The sequence below is a fragment of the Dipodomys spectabilis genome, unplaced genomic scaffold (genome assembly GCF_019054845.1).
Source record: "Dipodomys spectabilis isolate Male_0828 unplaced genomic scaffold, ASM1905484v1 ptg000405l, whole genome shotgun sequence".
In the NCBI taxonomy this organism is placed as follows: Eukaryota; Metazoa; Chordata; class Mammalia; order Rodentia; family Heteromyidae; genus Dipodomys; species Dipodomys spectabilis.
Genome location: NW_024871082.1, coordinates 1,234,261 through 1,241,040, shown reverse-complemented (window position 1 = coordinate 1,241,040; position 6,780 = coordinate 1,234,261). Strand labels below are relative to the sequence as shown.

At 33.8% G+C, this 6,780-nt stretch overlaps 1 non-coding gene across 1 annotated transcript; it reads right to left on the bottom strand.

Annotated features, from left to right (window-relative positions):
- Positions 1–3,935: 3,935 nt before the first annotated feature.
- Positions 3,936–4,041, bottom strand: LOC122096952. Its single transcript, XR_006145446.1, has one exon. It is a non-coding gene; the product is annotated as a U6 spliceosomal RNA (small nuclear RNA).
- Positions 4,042–6,780: the final 2,739 nt, after the last annotated feature.

The window sequence follows — 6,780 nt, the reverse complement described above, 5'->3', positions numbered from 1 at the left end:
AAAGGATTAATGGAATAAACATTCAGTTTACTTTCATATATCCAATATAATACACTTAACCCATAATGGACAAATAAATCCAACTCTAGAAACAATGTCAGGAATATAAAATAAGCCTTAATACATATAATCTGGCACACATACACCATCATCTACACAAATATTCAGTCTCTCTGTAAATATTAATTTGGTATGAAATAATAAAAATTTAATTAATGAATATGACTTTTAAGAATCATCTGAAATAGTCCTCGTGTATATAATTGTAAATAACTTTATAGGTGTCACCTAGACAAGAATTTAACATGCATGTAGAAATCAAATTTCCACAATTTAAGCTATATGAGAGGGGCCATACCCCCGTGTACTATGCGGTATGAATTTCACCACAGTGCTGAACCCTTCCAACTAATACCAAGAGTCATGTGCAATAATTTATTATTTGATGTTAAGATGAGTGCTAAGCGTATAATACACTTTGTATTATTACATTAAATTACAGAAATGAAGCAATAATGATATGTTATTTGTTTAAACTCTAATGCTTCTCAATTTTACAATTCATAAATATATTATTAAAATTATTTTCACTTTCTTCTTTTCTATAGCTGCTGAAATTAAAATTATATATTAAACATTCAATATTAAGAAATCAATAATAAGTAAACTATTATTAAAATGATATACTATTAAACTGTGATTTGAATTATACCTCTAACAAATTGTGATCTAAACAAGTCAATAGAATTAAGGGCGATAATTTTTAAACTTATTAGCTTGGTTTTTTTTTTGTTTTTTTTTTTAATTTTTGGGTCTGATAGTGGGGCCTGAACCCTGGGCCTGAGCGCTCTGCCTCAGCATTTCAGCTCAAGGCTATCGCTGTACAACTTGAGACACAGCACCACTTCCAGCTTGTTTCTTTTTGCTTATGTGGTGCTGAGGAATCAAACCTAGGGCCTCAGGCATGCACGGCAAGCACTCTACCACTGAGTCACCTTCCCAGCCCAGCAGCTTGTTATTTGTTTCCTAATTGTGTCATTTGTTATTCTTGGTCTAAGTCATCTCTTCAACTTAATTGTTTAGTTTTCTATTTTATCTCTATTGGTTTGCTGATTATGCATTTTGTTTAAACTTTTTAATGACTGACTTGAGGCTGAAAAGCTGTATGCTAGTTTATTACTTGCTATGTTAATGTAAAATTACTGCTTTCCACAGCTCTTCTACTCTATGATACTACAGTATTTCCCCCAGTCGCATCTCCTGTATTGCTACTCTCATATATTTTATTTTATTTTTTATTTAAAGTTCCAGTATCGTTTTTAAAAAGTACTAAATCTTTTAAATATCATCACTTATTGTATTTTAAGAATTCAAGAATGAAAAAAATCACATAATCACTCCAAAATGCTTTAAAACTAGGAAATAATAAACAGGCCACTGTGAAGTAAATTTTCTTCTACTTTTAAAATTATTCTGAAAGCCTTGTGCTGGTTTGTCACACCTGTAATCCTAACTACTCGAGATACCTACTCAAGAGGCTAACATCTGTGGATAACATTTGGAAGCCAATCAGGGCTAAATAAATTCATGAGATTATTTTTCAAAAATTTTAATGAACTAACAAACACCAGGAATGGAGATGTAGCTCATATAGTAGCTCACTAATCTAGAGAGAAAGACATAGCGAGACCTTGAATATTTGATTTCAAACTCTGAGCATGCCAACACGCAGGAATGCACGCACACTCACTTTTTCAAAATATCTTCATATCAATGTTTTGCATTAATTTATTTGTTAACGATATTATTTGGGTAAAATAGGCAAAATAAACTCTTCCATCTCAAAACATTTTTATACATTTTTTGTTGTAAAAATACTGTACAGTGTGGTTATAGTTACATGAGCAAAGTAATGAGTACATTTCCTATCAAGCATTGTTACCTCCTCCTTTGTTTTTCCCCCACCATTCCTTCCCTTCCATCTCCACAAGTACAGTCCTCACACCCCCAAGCCCCACCCAATGTCCCCAGCCTAAATTGTAAAGTTCGTTCTTCAAAATATTGTCTTGTGCATCTATTGTTATACAATGAGTCAAACTGTATTCCTATTTAAGCATGTTGTTTTTTCCCTTTCTTTCCCCAAATTAGAGAAGTGTATATACAAGATGCAGGTGCACCAACATCAAGTAAAGTGAAAACAGGGGTTATATTGTTGGGGAGGAACGCATAAAAAACAAAAAAGAAATCACTTTGTACATTATAAATATGTGAGAAACAACAGCAAGAAAGAAAAAACCACTTGTGTCTCTATCTTGGGGGTCATTTAGCTTAACATCTACTTATGTAGTCATACACACATAGCTTTTCAACTTTTCTGCTTATCCCAGACATATACTAGTCATTGCAAATAAGGGATACCAAGGGACCTATGTTTCTTTGGACTTGGCTTACATCAGTTAATATAATTTTTTTCCAAGTATTTCCATTTCCTAAAAATTGGGCAATGTCATTCTTCCTGATGGAGGCATAGAATTAATATATATACACATATATATGTATATATATAGTATATGTGTGTGTGTACACACATATACACACAGAACATTTTCCTTTTTTGTTTTTTAGAGCAACTTAGTTTTCCACCTTCAACATTTTTTCAAATGTTTTTATTGTGATTAAATGATTGCATAATTTCCCATATTTCACAATATTGTGGGATAGTGATGCTTAGTTAAAGTCACAAACACATTCTAACTTTGATGGAGCAAATTGTCTATCATGGTCTACAACACTTAGGAGTTTTATGAGCTTTGCAATAGAGTTATTTCTTCCATATGTATAGTTTTTTGTTTTGAAATATGTATATTTCTTTTGTTTTGCATAGCGTCTGCTGTTCCCTCTTTCCCACTTATTCCCTCCTTCCCTTCAGTGACATTGAGTTGCTTAGTTCATTTTAGTCAATGTCCAGTGCAGCTGATGGATCCCACTGTTGTATGATTTTCCCTGATTCCCTCTAGTTCAGTGTCGTCTTCCTGGTTTCCCCTCAGTGTGCAAATATAATCAGCAGAATGGGGATATTTAGTAGTGATTCGACCAGATGAGTGGAAGTCCTTGGTTTCTTAAGTGTTGTTAATTTTGTTGTATCACCTTACATTTTGGATTTAACATCCACTTACCATGGAGACCATGTGCTGTTTGTCTCTTTGCTTTTGTCTTACCTCGCTCAACATGATTTCCTGTAGCTTGATTGATTTCCCTGCTAATGCCATCATTTTGTCTTTCTAATGGCTGGAAAATATTCCGTTGTGAATAGTTACCACAGTTTTTGGATCCATTCATCTCCAGTGGGATATATGGGTTGTTTTCATATCCTGGATATTGTGAACAATGTTGCAATAAACATGGAGGTGCATGTGTCCTTGAATATTGGTACCTCTTGTTCAGTATAGATGCCTAGAAGTGGTATGAGTGGGCCATAAGGAAGGTCAATAATTAGCTTTCTGAGGACTCACCAGATTGCTTTCCAAAGTGGTTGTGTAAGTGTACATTCACACACACACAGACACAAAAACACACAGACACACAGACACACAGACACACAGACACACACACACACACACACACACACACACACACACAGAACATTTTCTTGATCCATTCTTCTACTGAGGGGCATCGGGGTTGGTTCCATATCTTAGCTATGACAAATAATGCTACATTAAACATTGTTGTGGTGGTAGTTTTAGTGTGGACTTGTTTGTGATCATTTGCGTGAATGCCCAAAAGCGGGATTGCTGTGTAATAAGGGAGCTCTATGTGGAGTCTTTTGAGGAACCTCCAAAAAGCTTTCCAAAGTTGATGAACAAGTTTACACTCCCATCAAGAGTGCAGTAGGCTTCCCTTCTGGCCACATCCCTTCCAGCATCTGTTGGTGTAAAAATATGGAACGATTCATTAATTTGCGTGTCATCATTGTGCAGGGACCATGCTAATCTTCTCTGTATGTTCCAATTTTAGTGTATGTGCAGCCAAATTGAGCACAGAACATTTTTTATATATAAAGTGTAATTGATTGTCTTAAACTAGACAATTCAACAAAAAGTAAGTTCAAAAAATTATGAAATTTTGCAACCATGTATTTCTTACATAAGCACACATTTAAGAATAAAGTCAATATTGACATGCCAAAAACAAAATAATTCCAGATATTTGTTGTTCATGAGATGTGTAGGAGGAGGAATTCAATTATTCTACACAAGGCACCTGTCATAATGATCATTGCAGCAAATGTTAAGGTTTGTTAAAATTTTTAATGTTTTAAATATGTTTCATTTTGGGATTTGCATATATATGGCAAAATTAAGACTGGCAGGTCATAAAATTTTTCGATAAAGTATATAATATTTCTGGTAGCATTTACTACTAAGTATGTACATTTCAGAGTTTATAGAAACTTTGCTAATGAGAAGTTGCAAAGACTGTGTAAAGAAGCAGAGTGAAGAGTTAAGATTTTAAGTACACAGTTTCTGTTAAATCTTTAGGGCTCCCTTAAGTTATACGTTAGTGATGAACAAATAATGATATAAGCCACATACACATGATGAGATTATCTATAAATAGTAATCTTAGTGGGTAAATTTAAAGGCTACTCATAGCTTTATCCAGTTTTAAATGTACAGAAATATGAGAAAATAGTAAAATCTACTATGTACTATTCCAATACTGAAAACCCTGGTAAATGTTTTGTTTTTTATTTTAGTAATCATTAATATATATTTATTGTTTTCTTTATTTATAGCATTTTTTCATTGTTGTAATATAATACAACTTTTTGTGAGTCGTGATTAAGAGGTACTTTGAGAATATTATTGGGATGGCCACACCATTTTTCATAGGTGCATGTGAATTTACAAAGAGCAAAACTAAAAACAAAATATTGATTAAAAATTATATCAAGTAGAGTCTGAATCAGGAGTGTTGATAAATGTCCACACCTAAAATCTTAACCCTAGACTGAAGTAGTGGTATTACAGTGTTGAGGCCACAAAATTGAGAAACTGTGTTTTGTTTTGTTTTGTTTTTTGCTTTGGTTTTGTTGGTTGTGGGACTTGAACTCTGGGTCTTGGGTAGTGTCCCTCAGCTCTTCAGTGCAAGGCTAGCGATATCACTTGATCCACAGCACCACTTTCATCTTTTTCTGCTTATGACGTGCTGAGGAGTGAAATCCAGGACCTCATGCATGCAAGGCAAGCACTCTACCGCTGAGCCACCTTCCCAGCTCCTGAGAAACTGTGATTTAAAAAATCATCTGAACAATATTTGCTTTCTGCTTTGGGTTATATAATGAAATACGTGAACACATTTTTATATTTTTGTGAATTGTCATACTTCTAAATTTATACTAACTGCAGCCAATTTATCCTTTTCAAAGTCAAGAAATATTTCTGAGAGTTTGCTTCTGTGAAGAATGTTTTTGCATTTATAATTTCTTCTGAGCCATTTTTATTTATTATCAAAATCACTTTATATTTTATTTTGATGAGTTATCATACATCAAATACCTTCAAATGTACATGTAGAGTCTCAAAATAGCAGTATGACTATCCTCATACACCTCTTGTTTATCTGTTACGCACTTTAATATTATGATATTTTTCTCTCTCTATCAGTCTCTCTCATTTCTTTTCTTTCTCTTTCATGCTCCATGTCTGCTACTTAGAATTTCTGCTGGTCTACTATTATCCTTCAGGATCCACTGGTTTTGTGGGGACATGATAGGGACCATCAGTTACCCTTGCATTCTTTAAGAGTTATAACAGTGATGTGAAATTATTCTTAGCCATTCTAAATGGCAAAACCACAGATCTAGGAATTCCTTTTCACTTTTAGTACTATTATAAATTTTATCTCATACGAATCATTGGGACTGATAATATACTTTTAGCCTGGGACCTAAAAGTTCTTTTTCATTTACAAACAACTTTTTCTTTTATTATCAGTAAGTAACAAAAACAAAGCTATCCTATGGGAAAGTAGGCTGAAGTTGTTCATAGTGATGAAAAACAAGTTAATGGGGGAAGTGTGTGCAAAGGATACCCCTCATATAACACAGATCCTTAGAGCAGTTTATCATGTACACTTTTTGATAAGGACAATGTGCTGGGAACTCTAGATTAAATCACTGAACACTTGATATATATATATATATATATATATATATGCACATATATTTATATATATTTATTTTTATATGCATATATATGAATATCGGCCCATATATGTACACATGAATGTTACTATACACACAAATACACACATGTACACATGCACAAATGGAAAAAGACACATAGATATAGCCAACACAAGTTTCACTAGTTGTTGAATATGCCTTAGACAGAATACTTGGAAACAAATGTGTTGAAGATGTATTCGTCTCTAAGCGTTCTTTTACCACTCCTCTTATCTCTTCCAACTGGTACGTTTAGAGAGATTTGACTTGAAAAATGCAGGACAAGTGATAGCAAGTAACTCGGAAATCTCAATATGTATAGGTCATATGGTGTCTCCCTGCTTCCCATGGAATGCTTGCTCTTGTAGACACTCTCAAGAGCCAAAGTAGCAGGACAATATCCTTGTTAAGAATAAAGTTATAAGGCTTTAAATGGCATCCTTCCTTGGGCTCTTTTCCAACAGCGAGCATCAATTCCTAAGCAGATGAGTGACTCCCCAGAAGACTGGAGTGCAGGTCAAAATTTAACCAACCCATATGAAAAGTCTAAC